At 38.3% G+C, this 18,074-nt stretch overlaps 1 protein-coding gene across 1 annotated transcript in view; it reads right to left on the reverse strand.

Moving 5' to 3' along the window:
* GRXCR1 (glutaredoxin and cysteine rich domain containing 1) overlaps positions 1-18,074 on the reverse strand; it is a 314,493-nt gene that overhangs the window by 41,164 nt on the left and 255,255 nt on the right. The window lies entirely within an intron of this gene.

Genomic DNA, 18,074 nt, shown 5'->3' on the forward strand with positions numbered 1-18,074 from the left:
GACTCCATTACCTGGCTCCAGGAACCTCTCCAATCATATTTCCCCAGCTCCCTATATACACTTGTGGTAGCTAATATCTAATGATGGCCACCATCACTTCCTTCCCTCCCTGTAGCCATGTCTCATCACTTATGGAAAGATGGAGTCTGTCCCCTCACCTTGCATCTAAGCTGGTCTTATGATTTGTTTCGACCAAAAGGAAGTGAGGGATATGATGTTCTGGAACCTCTCAGCCCAGACTTTAAGAAGTCTAGCATCTTCTGCTTCTTCCCTTTTGTACATCAGATGCCATATAAAAAGCTGACTACCCTGAGATCATTAAGTTGTGAAGAAACCCAAGACAGCTACCTAGAGAGGCCACATGGAGCACCAGAAGTGTGCTCTTTGGGTCAACTAAAACAATAAAACAATAAATAAGCAAATAAATAAATAAAATAAATAATAAATAATGTAAAGCAAATAATATAATAATAATATAAAGGAAATATAAATAATAAATAAAATAAAGCAAAGAAATAAAACCTTTAAGTGAAGGGTTCTTGTACTTCCCAGCCCAGCCCAGCTAGCACCCAAAAGCAACTGTGTGAGTGGCCCTAACAGATGCCACACGGAGCAGAGGAATCACCCTGCTGAGGGCACTCAACCCATGAAATTGTGAAACAAAAGAAACGGTTGCAAATCACTAAACTTTGGGGTGACTTGTAACAAGGAACTTGATACCTGAAACACAGTCGGAACTTTAGTCATACCAAACTAAAAGCACGTACAGAAAGTACCATGTCTGTGAGTTTGCACGTTCTACTTTTTTGTTCCCGCCTTTGCTCACTGTATAAACTTCTAGTCCACTTGAAAGACCCAAGCAAGCATTTTCTCTGCTGGGAAGCCTTCCCAGAATGTCTCAGGCAGTCACTCCTGATGCCTCTAGATGTCATAACACAACGACACAGCACATACTTCTTTCACTGTACTTTCACGCCGAGGGACAAATTTGTTTCTGTGTCTACCTGCACACTGTGAGTTCCTTGTGGGCAGAGACTGGGGCGTTATCCTTTCCATATTTCCATTGCTTAAAACAATACCTAAAAAATAATCCCATGAAGCAGATAGGATTGTTCCTCTTTTATACATGTGGAAACTGACATACGCAGTGTTAAGTTAACCTGCTCAAGGTCACTCAGAAAGTTGAGCTAAATGTATAGAGAGAGAGATCATGAAAGAATGAAATTCTATGAGCTCAAGAAGTCTTTCCAGATAATTCCATCTTTCACCAATCTTTTTCTCCTCTTGTGTCCTATAGCCTTTATAACCTGGAAAAAAAATCCATATGGAACAAAGAATCCTCCACATACTCTTGACTTCACAGTCTCACTGCAAGTTTCTGGTATGCAAACATCACAGTTTATATTGCTACTAAATCTTCCAAAAGGCCTGGCATAGCACATAATAGGTCCTCATTCATTCATTTATTGGTCATTTCAAAAGTATTAAACCAGTCAATGATGAAGAGAAGTTCGGGAAAATGTATCGAGTATTTTTCTACAAAATAAAAATGTAATTAAACATTCAATTATATTTTCAACCTCCACTTCTTATACTGTGAATTGCAATGCATTTTTTAAATACATGTTTTTGAACCCAGGGAAAAGAATGATCTTGACTGAATATTCATTGTGAATAACCCGCTTGTCACCTGAGTTCTGCACTACCCAAAGTGAAAGGGTAGACTGAGCTTCGCAAACTCAGGAAAAATCACATTGTTATTTTTCTTGTATGCTTTGCCTGAGAAGGAACTGAGATTTGCTGTCATTTCTGCATCAGGGCTCTCAATCAGTGACAGAATGAAATTGATTTATTTCCCATTTTGACTTGTAAAAATCTGAAAATTTAGATCTTACCCTTTTTTCTCTCAGAGACAAAACACAATAGACAGACAGGAGCCCGTTTCCTCCGCAAATATTCCCATAGCCAAGGCAACACCTAGGTCCTTCCATCTAACTTCTCACTCCCTTTACTACATGTTTAAACTCCCCTGACTCATTCAAGTTTAAACCAAAAGACCAAGGTTCACACTAAGGTCATTTCAAGCTCCAAAGCACAGCACACTCCAAAAAATGTGTGATACCTGAGGACCCCAAAGAGAAGAACAAGGAAGGACCTTCCTGCCCTCAGTGGACACTAATGTCTTTGGGGCTTTTGATGGGCAACCGCAGTGGTGGCAGGGAAGCTGGATACAATCAGCACAGAGCTAACCTGTATGTCAGAGAAAACTCATAAAAACTTTTTCCTTAGTTAACACCATTTTATAGAGATCTAAGTTGACCTGTTATTCCTTCAGGAAAAAACAGTAAGTCCCTAGAATTCTTTTACCCTGCAATTCATCACCTAGATCTTTCCCAGAACTAAACCGAATCACACCTCCTTAGAAAGAATCAAAGATGTCCACAAGTTAGGCATACCTCTAGATTTCTCTCTAGAAATCTCTTATGCTAGGAATACATGTGGCACAGAATTAGGGGCACAATCCCACCACTTCTTATGAAAATCTTACTCATTTCGCAAAGCACAGCTCAAAGGCTCCCTCCTGCTTAGAACCTTCCCTCATTGCCCTGACTGAAATACATCTTTTTTCTCCTTCTAAACTTTTACGATTAACTTAGCACTTGGCACAACTAGCTTAGAGTGACATAGCATGTGTCATGCTCACTTCCTTCTCCCCCTCACACACATCTCTTACATTTTGACCCTAGATAAAGGAACTGTGCATTTAAAATCTTTGAATCTCTAGAACGTTGCACATTGCTTTGTACACAGAGGGCACTCAATGTTTGCTCCGTGACTATTCATTTTATTCCTTGTAGTCTTTTCAGAATTACTACTTTTACAATAGCCTAGAAGCCATACACAGGGACACATCCAAATCTGCCCCACCTACTGTAGATCACAATTCCCACCCTGCATTGTAGCAATATGACCCAAGTTCCAGAGAAATTTAAATAATATAGAAATAATGAAAAAAAAAAACTTTAGACGTTTGTTTCTGTTTTCCCAATTTCCTTAACTGAACTTTTTTTGTTTATTTCAGATCTTTCAACAGAAACCATAGGTGGAATACTATCAGATATGTGGATCACAGGGTGTAGTTTGGCATTCTGAGGAGAGCTTGAAATCCTTCCCACTCCCACTACCCATCAGAGGCCCCTTAAGGAAAGGTTGAGGGTACGTCTGGGGCACCACAGAGAACACTTTGATAGTCACTAATTCTGATTCGCCTCCTCAGATTCTCAAATAGGCCACAGGAGTCTGAGAGAGTGGCTGAAATCCACAATAAATGGATGAGCCCTGGTTCCTGGGGCCACTGAACCCTACTGATTCCCCACAAGACTGACTTCATTGCACCCAAAGAGGAAGCCCAGGGTTCGTCTTTGCTTCAGCAGTTCAGGGCTTGTTGTTAGACAGGTACTTTGCTTCGTTTTATTCACCCTATTGATTCTTTGAACCTAATCCAGAGAATAAACACCAACCAGGACCAAACATATGGTCAAGTCTTTAGCTTAATTTTTGTGTTTGGAGAGAAAAGCATCTTGGGCTGAGTTCAACCAAGCTGGGAGTCCAAGGAGTGATTAAAAACAAAACAAAACACAACACAATGTATCATAATCCTACCTGAACATAAGGAAGCCTGCCACTTGGCACAGGAGCTATTTACTTTGTCGAATCCCCATGTGAAATGTTTGCTGGGTTGTAATCATATACAATATCACGGTAACAAACTAGATGTTTATAGAAAAATAGGTCCTAAGGGCCAGAAACTCTAAGAGAAAATACATTCACTTTCCTTTTCCTTATTTTTTTCCTTTCAAAATGTAAATGAATGGTATAAATGTTTGATTCAGGCTCAGGCCCCCAACGGATAAAATATTTATGACATTTGTTTTAAGTTCTTGAATAGTCAGTTCAAAATTGTTCCTCCTAGTTTTTTCTTTTCCTGAAAGGAAATACAGATTTGAAACTTTGTCTATTATCCAGATATTTAAGGCATTTAATTTTAATCGAGCTCATTTATTCTACTGTATATTTAATGTGTTTTCTTACATTGTGAGAGCCCTCTGCTGGTTGAGAAAACACTAAGTCTCTCTGCTCACAAGAACAGAAATACAGCTCATTACCAACCAAAGCTCTTCTTTACTGAGATAGTGATTTCAAGTTCTATTAGAAATGGATGCTCATTAAAATTTCTATAAACTCTCACCTACTCATAGAATGGTACATTATTTTTATGCAGTTTCTAAGATTAAAAAAAAAAGAGCTTCAATGCTTACATTATGTCCTTAAATCCAAATAAGAAAACATTGATTATGCACAAATATATTTTCTTTTCAATCAGATTGGGAATAGTTAGCAATTTACATCTAAATTAAGATACAGGCAAATTGGCTCCTGGATCCCTTTATGAGGTGGTATGCTCTGTGTCCTCTTTAATTTGTGTCCAAGTCACAAACAGACACAACTGCTTTGTTTTTGTTTTTTTGTTTTTGTTTTTGTTTGAGAGAGAGAGAGAGAGAGAGAGCGTATATGTGCAGGTGTGCGAGCAGGGAGGGGCAGAGGGAGGGAGAGAGAGAGAGAAAACCTGAAGCAGGCTTCATGCTCAGTGTGGTGCTTGACGCAGGGCTCAATCCACGACCCTGGGATCATGACCTGAGCCGAAATCAAGAGTCAGACGCTCAACCAACTGAGCCACCTAGGCTCCCCTCAACACAACTATTTTATACTTTCATAGTGCCTAGGTACACAGCATCAAATTTAAGCCTCAAGTTTTGATATATTGTGCAAGTAATTAAACAATGTACCTACCAGACACTTTATAAGTATCCTGCCATACAGACAATTACAGCAGGCAAAACTAAATGCGGCAAAGTCTTGATCAAGTGGGACAATTCACTAAAATTTGTGAAATGGTAAAGCCAGGATATATATATTAAGGAAAGACTGTATGGATGAAGCTGTTCCTTGGGCCTATAATTTTGGAATACGTAATGCCTACATGCTTCAAAAACTCTCTCTTTAACGGACTCTAAATTTTTGGAAGGAAAGTTAAATAGCGCATAAACAGGTTTCAAGGTACCTACTGCTATATGATTCATGTCATTGATTTAAAGGCAGCACCCAAAATATGAGATGAAAACACTATAATCATAGTCCTTCCACATTTTCTCTGCAAGAATAAGGTAAGAGCCAAACAAATCAGCAAAGCTGAAGGCAAAGATTTGGTCAGTGGAACCAGCACATCACAAGATGTTAGTGGTGATGCTACAGGATTACTGTAGGACTAAGACGATGGTATGTGACTGTGGCAATTTGAAGAGGACTGATTCCTTGATTTAGTTCTACAGAGCTGTGCTTTGAATGCCAAACTGTTACACAAACTAATTTCATGACCACATGCAGTGTTAAAGCATCATTAACAGACTTCGGTAAATCAAAAGTATGCAATCCTCCAACATGAAAATGTCACTGAGCACATCTGACTCAGGCAAAAAGCCAGGGTTAGATGATGTCAAAGGTCTGCACTTCGGTAGTTTATTGCAGTCATTGCCACCAATGTGTTCATGCCTCACTGTGTGCATACCACTCTAGGACGTGACATTGGTGGTCCTCCGATCAGTAGGTGGAGTCTGTTTTCTCCACCTTGAATCTGGGCCTGACCCTATGACTTGCTCTAGGGTCTCAATGAGACAAAACAACCATGACTTAAGCAGAGGTTTTTAATGTGCTTCAGCTTCACGGCTTGCCCTCTTTCACTTCTAGGAACGTCTTTGCCACCATGTAACAAGTTCCAGCTAGGCTACTAAAGAGGAGAAAATCTGAGGAACCAATTTCCATGTAAGTGAGATCATCCTAGACCACTCAGCTCTAGCTGAGCCACAAGTAGATCATAACAAGCAGCCAAGTCCAGGAAACATCACAATCTATACAGTAAATGTTGTTCCAAACCACTAAGTTTTGGGGTGGTTTGTTACGTAGCAAAAGCTGTTAATAGCTACTTCCATCATAAAGCCCAAACTTTGACTATGGTTTGTTATAGTCCATGACCACATTTTTCTGGAGATGGAATCTTGAGTCATTTGATAAATTCTTTACTCCATGATCTAAGGAATGATACTAGCACCAGACTGATCTGCTTGCAGAAAGAGAATGATAGTCATCAAAAATAGCAGCTTATATTTCACAGGAAAATTCTGTTTCCTTGTTGTCTTAATTATTGTCTACTAACCACATATCCATGGGAAAGGGATGTTGAGACCTAGTAAAATGGACCTAAAAACCAAGGGTATAAGGAATTTTTATCTTGAGAAACATTCACATGAAAGTTATATAAGTATTTTAACTAGCCTCAGACTCAGTAGGATTCATTGTATGGCATAGATGCTTAAATGGAGGCTCCATTCATAGAGTGATAGAGATAATATTCATAGAGACAATCATCTAGAAGACTAGCTCTCGTTTTGGGTGCTGCATTTAAAGACGAGACTAGGTCCTAAGGAGAATAATTAAGATGTGGAAGTTCAGAAAACCATGAGACAAGTAAGAGTTAAGGGAACCTCAGAGAAAACTTCCCAATATTTTTGCAAATGAAATTATAGTTATGAATGAGGGAATGGTTTTAATTTCATTTTTCTAGGTTCAAGAACTAAGACCAACAAGTGCAGGAAGTTAAAGGCAGAACTTTCTAATATTTAAAGGGGTACTACAATCAAATAGGTTGCCTTGAACCACAGTGAGGTTGTTGTCACTGGGTGTGTTCAAAGATTGTTTATCTTTGCCCAGGGATATGGTAGAAAGAATTCATGTGCTGAGAGAAACACTTGAGAAGTTGACATCCAAACCGACCTTCTTAATCCAAGATTCTATGTTTCTGTATGAAACATCTGCATGTATCTCTCTACATTTGTCTTTTCAAAACCTAATAAAGCAAATCTTTGGCAACCTCATCTTGTTGGTAGCCCCACCAGTCTTCCAACTTGGTCTTGATCTGAGAAGATATGAGAGAGAAGAGGTGCTAACAGAAGAATCTAAGAAATTAATTCCTTCAGCCTTCTGCCTCTTACTTGGACACACGTTTAAATGGATTAGCTTTGTTCTAATAATAAAGAACAAATCAGATGTCACTTTTTGACATTTTCACGTAAAAAATGTTTTCTGAGTTGAATAAGGTAAAACTGTATTTACTATTAAAAAGAGAAAGAAAATCATTGTCATATTGTAAGCAAATAATAGTGTAGAGTATCTTATAAGTAACTGGTATGTTTCATCTTAAGAAAAAATATGTGTGTTGCTAATAATTTTTTAATCTCACAAACTCTCAGTAATATGTTGTAGATAGCATTGTTAGTGAAGATATTAATAACCTACCTAGTACCAAAATGAATAAACATAACTTTGTTTATTTATTTTAAATGTTTATTTTTGAGAGAGAGAGAGAGAGAGAGAGAGAGAGCAAGCAGGGGAGGGGCAGAGAAAGAGGGGGACAGAGGATCTGAAGCAGACTCTGTACTGACATCAAAGAGCCAGATTCAGGGCTCAAACTCATGAACCATGAGATCACGACCTGAGCGGAAGCCAAGAGCTGGACACTTAACTGACTGAGCCACCCAAGCACCCAACACTATTTAAATAATTGTGTTTAATATTTATGGAAAAGTGTCATGAACTGAGATGGAATATCTCTAACAGCCCACATATCAGCTCACATGACACTGAATGGCATTTGACCATAGTACTTGCTTCATATTAAAAACACTACCACTAACCAGAAGCTCAGATGCTGTGCAGCATCCTGCCCCCATGAATCAGACCTCTTGGACATTGATGTCTGAGGATAGACTCAGAATATACTCCACCTTTTCTCCTCGCATGATTTATTGACCCAGCCTTCTCTTAATTCTTTTTATTATCTCTATCTCTCCCCACCTATACATCCTAAGTATATGTTTTCTCTAAAGCTTTTGCCTTAATAATATTAGCAAAGGGTTAGAGTGCACCATGTTCCAGGCACTGTGAGTTTTTATGCTTCATCTCACTTAATTCTCAAAATGCCCAATGTTGTAGGTATTTTATTATCTTCATCTTAAAGAAATTGACCAAATAACTGGACCAATACCCATACTAGCAAGGAAAAGAACTTACTCTTGTATCCAGATGTCTGCTTCCACTTTACTTTGCTACTCTTATTTTCCAGGAGGAGCTCCCAAAATGTGAAAATGAAGATCCCAATGGATACAGTGTAAACCTTGGCAAGTGATCAGATACGAGTAAGAGAAAGATGGAGTAAAAGAAAACCGAGATTTTGAGCCTCTGTGACTGGGAAAATTGTGGGGTCACTAATCAAAACCAGAGAACTGAAATAAGTAACAAATGATGAGGCATCATTCTATGCTAGTTTTTTTTTTTTTAACGTTTAGGTAAAATATCTGTAAAATTAAAATACCCTACAAGATTAGAGCTGCAAATAGACTTGAAGACTAGAAAAAGAGAAAGATAATAATGGATGTGATAAAGAGAGAGCAGAAGATGGCAATGGGACTTCTGTTTGGTGAAATTAGAAAACACTGGAGCAGTTGCTTATGTGGGTCACAAAAGAAAACCAACAAAGTATTGATATGAAAATTAGACAATGAGCCTAGATAATGCTGATAATACAACTTCATTGGAGACTTCTTTGCTATGACTTTAGATATTCTCCAATAATGCCCTTGGTTATACTAGAGGAAAAGAGGAAAAACGGATGAAGGAAAAACGGTTGCGTAGGACTGGGAATGGACAAACTTGGGAGCTCCACAGAGCCTGTCCAGCAGGTGATAACAGACTAAGTATTACCATATTCCTGAATACAGTAAGGGAGGGAAACAAGTGAAACCAAAATTGTGACTATAAGCTGAGAGAAGTAGAAAAGGCAAAAGGACACACAATATCACTGATGACAGAACAAGTTCAATGAGAGACAAGGGGATAGATAGAAGGACAGAACATTGTGGCCACAGCAGGATGTTTCTAAGTTTAAGATCTTGAATGTGGAGAAGTTTCACCTGATGAAGTAATTCAGGGTGTGACTATGCTGCTAAATAGTAGAATTGAAAGCCAGGGAGATGAAGGTTAAGAACTTTGCAGACTTGATTTTAAAGGGTCCAAGCTCTAGAGTCAGACACACCCAAAGCTGAATCCTCACTCTGCCACTTGTGATCTGAAGGTATTTAAACTGTTTCGTAAATTCTCTAAGCTTTACTTTTCTTCAGGTATGAAATTGGGGGTGGGAAAGATGATAGTAGTACTATTCACCGTACTATTTTACAATGTACGAGAGAACAAGGAGGCAAAACGCTTGGCAGAGTATATCATTCAAGTTAGCTTTTACTGTTATTGTCATTGTTGTTGCTAACAAAAACTATCCTCAATTAAGTAGAAAAAAAAAGGACAAAGAAGCAATCACACAAGAAAATATTGCCTAATTTAAATTCCAAGAACCTGACTTAGGCTTATTTCAGACTTCTCTAACCCCGTGCTTTCTGAAGTGGAGGGAACAGGCCAGAAACAAATAATTTATGACTTTGACGAAGGAGGCTTGAAGATTAAATATTTACTGTGTCTATTACAAATAAGATCCAAGACAACAGGGGTAGACGAATGTTCAGAAGATTCTCCGTCCATTTGGACCTCTGATGAAATTGCTAATGATTAAGAAAATGACCACAAAGGATACTAATGACTTCCAAAAAAAAAAAAAAAAAAAAAAGAAAAGATAAAGTTCTAAATTCATTGATTCCATAATTAAATACAAAAATATCAGCATGAGATATTATTGTACTCACTTGTGAAGAAGTGGGTCACATTACTAAGTAAAATCTTCAAAGACAACTAAGAAGTGGGATATACTCCAGTAGGCACCGTCTCCAAAGTACTCCTTTTATTGAAAAGTTAGTTACCTAGGGATAAATTCTCAGAAAGCTCTTATATTGTAAAGAAGATTGTGTACATGTATAATGAGAAGGTCTATAACTTTCATCAGATTTTCAAAGAAGAATATGGCCCCAACATTTAAAAACCACTTCTCATATATATGGGAAATATTTTCAAGAGGTTTAAAATAGAATGGTTTCAAAACCTAACAAAACATCTAACTTTACATTGGTTACATTGGTGGTTTATGACACTACTTATTTAATATCATAACACATTCCCATAAAGAAACCAAAATTATCAAACATTCCCCACCCCCCACTCATCCTCCCACTCATCTTTCCTGGGAGCCAGGAAATAAATGAAGTGAGTTCTTCAGTTTTCCAAGCTGTGTACAGGAAAAGGGAACCTAAGAACCTGGTAGACACTCTGGGTTGAGGAAATAGAACTAAAAGCCCAGGAGACTAAGATGGCTAGAGTTTACAGGACAAAGTACTAGAGAATGAAGGGCTTCGTGGAGAACTCTGAAGATGTGCAGAGAGCCAGCTTGCGTTCAGCAGCGTACTCATCAGCACATGCATGTAAGGCAAGTACGGAAGGCTAGCAAAAGAACCTGAAAAGATTAAAAGGGACAGTACCCAGGAAAAGGTCTGAGAAGAATGCCTGTTCCCAGTAATCAGTGGGGCATTAGATAAAGATCCCACAATATTATGCTTCCATAATGGGGAATAATTAGCTTTGGACTAAAGCTAATTGTGTCTTGAAAATCTTCAAAACAGAACCCCAAATAGCAAACTTTTTCCAAGTAACTTAATTGCATCTCAGCAAAAAAGTTTAAGAATATTTATAGAAATACAGGGGCGCCTGAGTGCTTCATCAGTTAAGCATCTGACTCTTGATTTCAGCTCAGGTCATGATCTCATGGGTTTGTGAGATCCAGCCCTGCATCAGGTTCTGCGCTGACAGTGTGAAGCCTGTGTGAAATTCTTTCTCTCCATCTCTCTCTGCCCCTCCTCTGCTTGCTTGGTTTCTCTTTCCCTCAAAATAAATAAACATTTAAAAAAAAGAATATTTATAGGAATACAAAAATTTCCCAACAAGGAATACTTTTACCCAACCAGATAAGATTCACAATATGCAGAATCCAATAAAAAAATTACCAGGCAGGTAAAGAAGTAGAAAATATGACTCCCCATGTGGGAAAAAAATCAATCAATTAAAACCAACCCAGAACTGGCACAGATGTTAGAATTGTCAGGCAAGGAGATTAAAACAAGTTATTATACCTATATCCCATATGTTAAAAAAGCCAGAAGATATATTGAACACGTTAAGTAGAGATATGGAATATATATATATTTTTAAAATTAAATGCCTGAAGATAAAATTATAATTCCTGAAATTAAAAAAAATAAACTGGATAGGATTAACACAAGATTAGACATTTTACAAGAAAAGATTAGGAATAGATTAGGAGACATAGCAAGAGAAACTATCCAAAATGAAAAGGAGTGAGCTATGGAACAACTTCAAGCAGCCTAATATGCATGTAAGTAGAGCCTCTGAAAAGAAGAGAAGGAAGGGAAGATCTAAATAATATTTGAAAAAATAAAAGTCTACTAGAACGGATACATGAATTCAGCAAAGTCACAGGATACAAAATCAATAAACAGAAATCAGTTGCATTCTTATACACTAATAATGAAGCAACAGAAAGACAAATAAAGAAACTGATCCCATTCACAATTGCACCAAGAAGCATAAAATACCTAGGAATAAACCTAACCAAAGATGTAAAAGATCTATATGCTGAAAACTATAGAAAGTTATGAAGGAAATTGAAGAAGATATAGAGAAATGGAAAAACATTCCATGCTCATGGATTGGAAGAATAAATATTGTTAAAATGTCAATACTACCCAAAGCTATCTACACATTCAATGCAATCCCAATCAAAATTGCACCAGCATTCTTCTCAAAGCTAGAACAAGTAATCCTAAAATTTGTATGGAACCACAAAAGACCCGAATAACCAAAATAACATTGAAGAAGAAGACCAAAGCGGGAGGCATCATAATCCCAGACTTTAGCCTCTACTACAAAGTTGTAATCATCAAGACAGCATGGTATTGGCACAAAAACAGACACATAGACCAATGGAATAGAATAGAGACTCCAGAATTGGACCCACAAAAGTATGGCCAACTAATCTTTGACAAAGCAGGAAAGAATATCCAATGGAAAAAAGGTAGTCTCTTTAACAAATGGTGCTGGGAGAGCTGGACACAACATGCAGAAGAATGAAACTAGACCACTTTCTCACACCATTCACAAAAATAAACTCAAATGGATAAAGGACCTGAATGTGAGACAGGGAACCATCAAAACCCTAGAGGAGAAAGCAGGAAAAAACCTCTCTGACCTCAGCCGCAGCAATTTCTTACTTGACACATCTCCAAAGGCAAGGGAATTAAAAGCAAAAATGAACTATTGGGACCTCATGAAGATAAAAACCTTCCACACTGCAAAGGAAACAATCAACAAAACTAAAAGGCAACCAATGGAATAGGAAAAGATATTTGCAAATGACATATCGGACAAAGGGCTAGTATCCAAAATCTATAAAGAACTCACCAAACTCCACACCCGAAAAACAAATAATCCAGTGAAGAAATGGGCAGAAAACATGAATAGACACTTCTCTAAAGAAGACATCCAGATGGCCAACAGGCACATGAAAAGATGCTCAACGTCACTCTGCATCAGGCCAATACAAATCAAAACCACACTCATGTATCACCTCATGCCAGTCAGAGTGGCCAAAATGAACAAATCAGGAAACTACAGATGCTGGCGAGGATGTGGAGAAATGGGAACCCTCTTGCACTGTTGGTGGGAATGCAAACTGGTGCAGCCACTCTGGAAAACAGTGTGGAGGTTCCTCAAAAAATTAAAAACAGATCTACCCTGTGACCCAGCAATAGCATTGCTAAGACTTTACCCAAGGGATACAGAAGTGATGATGCATAGGGGCACTTGCACCCCAATATTTATGGCAGCACTTTCAACAATAGTCAAATTATGGAAAGAGCCTAAATGTCCATCAACTGATGAATGGATAAAGAAATTGTGGTTTATATACACAATGGAATACTACATGACAATGAGAAATAATGAAATATGCCCTTTTGTAGCAACGTGGATGGAACTGGAGTGTTATGCTAAGTGAAATAAGTCATACAGAGAAAGACAGATACCATATGTTTTCACTCTTATGTGGCCCTGAGAAACTTAACAGAAGACCATGGGGGAAAGGAAAAAAAAAAAAGAGAGGGAGTGAGCCAAACCATAAAAGACTCGTAAAAACTGAGAACAATCTGAGGGTTGATGGGGGGTGGGAGGGAGGGCAGGGTGGGTGATGGGTATTGAGGAGGGTACCTGTTGGGATGAGCACTGGATGTTGTACGGAAACCAATTTGACAATAAATTTCATATTAAAAAAAAGAAAGAAAAAATAATGGCTGAAACTGTTCCAAATTAGATTAAAAGAAAAAACTACACATCCAAGAATGTCAATGAACCCTAAGCAAAAGAAACATGAAGAAAGCTATACCAAGATATATCATAATCAAGTTTCTGAAATCAAGTGATTAAAAGAAAAATCTTAAAAGCAGCAAGGGGAAGGAGAAGACACACATACAGAGGAACAAAGATAAGGATGACAGCATACGTTTTATCAGAAGTAATGCAAATGGAAGATAGAGGAGCAATGTCCCTTAAGTACTAAAAGAAAAAAAAATCCTTTCAACCTTAGAATTCTATATCCAGCAAAGATATCTTATAAGAACCAAAGATGGAATTTTTTCAGACATAAAAATGCTGAAAGAATTCATCTACAGCAGACCCACACTACAATAATAGTGTATAAGAAGCCCTTCACATAAAAGCAAAGTGATGCTGAATGATTTAATACTCTACACCAAAGAATAAAGAGAACCAGAAATTAAAATTGCACAAGTTAGAGCACTACCAAACTCACCTGATGAGGTCATCATCATCCTGACACCAAAACCAGATAAAGACATTAGAAGAATAGAAAACTATATTGACAGAAAGATTAATGGTCACCAAGGGACAGGGGTTGGAGGAAGGGACTGACTGTCAATTGGCATGAGGAATATTTGGGGGTGTGGGGGTGGAAATGCTCTGTATTTCAAGTGTATTAATAGATTCACGGGTGTAAATATCTGCCCAAACCCATCAAATTATAATTTAAATGGATACAGTTTATTATATGTAAATTGTACCTCAATAATCTGATTAAAACAAACAAAACAGTGCATCTGGCAGATCCTGTGGTTCAGCTCACTCGTAACCAATCCAATCTCCTTCTAAAGTGTCTTCCTGTACTGTAAAGGCCAGAAACCTAAAAGCTACATTTCCCATTGTCCTCCGTTGTTTTCATATGTGACTGATTCAGTAACCACAGATATACTCATTCACTGGAGACTTTACTTAGGAACAGAATTATGTAGGAAAAGGGGCAGAGAACAAATCATCTGTTTTTCTGGAGAGGACCAAATCCAGAGGCATTTCTGGAGCCAGCAGCTTCCTAATTGTGGCACAGGCTTCTTTGGTGGCCCATTTCTGCAGAGAAGTTATACAAGTTCTCTCTGAAAGCTTGCTTAGAGCCTATATTTCTAGTCTATAAACTACCTATGCTTGGTAACAATTCCTTCATTCTTGAACTGAATAAAATAGCACTTTCAATGGATACCGAATTATCAAGCAGTCACAGCTCAATATCAGCTAGTTTAAGAGACCTGCCTAGATCAACAGCTCTTCTACTCCTCTTCATTACCAGAGTCTCCACTCTGATTCATTCTATGTTTTATAGCTCAGTTCCAATGTGGGTTTTATAGATTTTTACTGTAAAAGTTTTATGGTTGGTCCAGAATCAACACACTATTTCTAACCTATTTCCTACTAGAATTTCTAAGATAACTTATGTCCAAACTTCAGGAACACAATTTTTTTGTGTAAAGATCTCCTGATGCCAAATCAACACGATTATTGCTTTAAAAGTTTCAAGCTGAACTTGCTTCCCCACCCTACACCCCTCCCAGCCCCCAACTAGCTCCTTGACCCTCCCTCCCCCGATGGAGCATGCCAGGACAGTGAAGATTTGTTTTCTAAAGCAATTTCTTTCCCTTGACTGTTTCATTGCTTCTATCTTTACATAGAAGTCTGACTGGGAATGAGGGTCATCAGGAAAAAAGAGCTGAGCATTCTTGTTAATTCCTCTGCTCTTTCCCATTGTACTCTGTTAAGGTCCCTGCAGTGGAGACCCATCCCTGGGTCTGGCACCACCTATCCCTGGGTCTGGCAGGAATGATGCAGGAAAATAAGGGAGCTGTTGCAAAACGGCCTCATGCTCTCTCCACCCCATCTCACTGTCTCCCACAGTGTGCCTCCATATGCCTGTTTCTGTTCTGTCGACTTCATTCTCTGCCCCTCTCGATTTCTCTCTCTCCCTCCTTTCAAACAGTTGTATTGCACAGATGATTCATACATCTTGATTTTTCTCACTCATCTAAATTTAAGCCAAGTCAAATGGTTTCGTGTGACCGTTTAAAACATCACAGATGTTAAGGAAACTACCAACATCAGCTTCTTTTCCTCCCTAGGAATCATGCTTCACCATGTGCCAAAACCCAGCAGAGGGCATCCTTCCATTTCAGATGAATGAACTCTGCAGGGAAAAGGCTCTCTCTCCAGTTCCAGCACTGTGTTACATTTACAACTGCACACTGGAATTTAAATAAAGGGGTTTTTGTAGGAGGAGGGGAGTTTGTTGTAGAAGTTGTTTTCTGGGGTGTTTGCCTCCATTTAAATTATAGATTTAGAAGTAAATCTCCTTTATAAGAAAAAAATGAAGAGGAAAAAGAAATCCGTCTCTGGTCTCTTTCCAGATTTGGGGCATTAGCTTCAAATTGCAGAAGCAATAAGGTAGTACCTCTGTGATCTTTCCTTCTCTAGGCCACTGTATTAATAAAGTAATCACAGAAAAAAGCAATTGAGAAAAAATCTGCACCCCACCTCTCTTGTCTGTCACACTCTCCCTCTGTCCATCAAATGGAAAGAAAAATAGCATTACTTCCTGTTAGATCATCTTAGAAGTAGGAAGAAGATAAGTATGGTCAAAAGCAGCGCATCAGGTAAAGCCAACCTTCCACCTGTATAAGGAGGCAGTCACCCACTATGTTTAATTGGGTAGATCACAGAAACCAAAATTCCACAAAGGGAAATATCTTCTACCATCATCAGAATTTTTCCAGGGTTAAAAGGCAAATGACCAAAACCCTTATCAGTGATTTTTTTCCTCCTGGTGTGGGTGAGTTTATCAGATCCTTTCATGGTAGGAGAATGTCAGAGAGAAGGAAAGAATATGAAAGGACAATAGAGCATCATATACTCATTCAACATACATTTCTGAGCACTTTGTGCCAAAACCCTTTTCTAGGTATTAAGACTGCATCAGCAAACAAAGTATCAAAGATCCCTTTCCTTGAGGTGATGTGCCAAAAAAGCTGGGGTTTGAGGAGTCTGGCAGACCTAACTTTGAGTCCTGGCCCTGTCACTTGACTGGCTTTGTGACTTGAAGCAAAATAATTAATGTTCTCTTTTGCAAAATAAGGATAAAGTTGTTACTGTTTATTAAAAACATACTTTGTTCCAGGCACAAGAATTGAGCATTTGTATATATTACATATGGTAAAATTCTCACAATTAGTCTGTGAGAAAGGTTCTATTATGCTTCTCCTTTTACAAATGAGAAAACCCAGGCACAGAGTGATTTCTAAATTGCCCAGAATCACATAGACGTGTCGGAGCATGAATTTGAAACAAGGCTGTCTTGCTTCTCAACCAGTAGAGCAGAGTTGTTCTCTGAGGCTATCCTGGGCATTCGATGAGATGAATGTGTAAAGCTGAGAGTGCAGTATAGTATCATTATTACTACTATTATTATTAATTTATCACTCATGACTGCCATTGTTGTAGCTTTCTGGGACCTAAGGGTACATGTTGAAATATGATAAAAGAGGCTCAATGCATCAAATCAAAAGTCCTCTGCCTCAGAATGTAGTCTGTGTCCAGCTCAGGTTAAAAGTAGGATTGCAGAAGTCATACCCAGGAATCATGGCTTCACTGCATTTATCTTTCCATAAGATGACAGGCTGTCTCTAACAGTGATGGCTCTAGACAGAATATCAGAACAGTTTCCCTGTAACAAAACATGAGCATTTCCTGCTCTGGATTTTTTCTAACCTCCCCTGAAAGCTGAGGGTTAAGACCAGATGCGAAACAAATCCAAGATCCAAATATCCATCTGCCTTTTGACAGCAGCTCTTTGTTCCCTGATAAGTGATCTGGGGGGAGTCAGTCCCACCCCCTCAACCACTGGTGTCCTTTGGCTCTTTGTTCTTACTCTTTCTAAAGTGCACTGTCCAGAGCCCTCTTCTCGGGCTTCTTAATGACTGTGCGATTGTGCGTGCTCTTAGATCGATGGGGGTTAATTAATGCTAACAGTATTATTCAAAGAAAAATGAAGCAGTCATGTTTCCTGGCTTCTCTGGGAGTTTTCTCTTCTTCCTGTAAGCCTAAATTTGTGTCTCACACTGACAAATTACCAAAATTCAGAATAATTTTTAACAACAAGCAGATAAAATTCTGGCTCCAGGCCCCATTTCTTATTGATTTTGTTTCAGGACCACCATCTCAGTTTCATTAGGTAGGAAACTGAGTGTTCGATAATGGGGTATAAGAGAATTCACAAATGTACATCTTTATAAATATTCTGTTTTTCTTGTGTGCACTAAAAAATAGTTTTTATCTCACATGTCAAGCTTCATAATGCAAAACTCAAGTCAACTGAACATTTAAAAAATGTATTCCTATTCAAAAAGGCAATTTAATGCTGATTTTATCTCACCATGCTTCTGTAGGGATGAACACTGTTAGCAACACATCATTTGGGACAGAAATAAGTGCTTCAATTCCTTTGGTTGGAACTCCAAAAAAATAGCAAATTTCCCAGGAGTTATGTTGCAAGTTGCCTTGTC

Source organism: Prionailurus bengalensis, chromosome B1 (assembly GCF_016509475.1).
Source record: "Prionailurus bengalensis isolate Pbe53 chromosome B1, Fcat_Pben_1.1_paternal_pri, whole genome shotgun sequence".
NCBI lineage: Eukaryota > Metazoa > Chordata > Mammalia > Carnivora > Felidae > Prionailurus > Prionailurus bengalensis.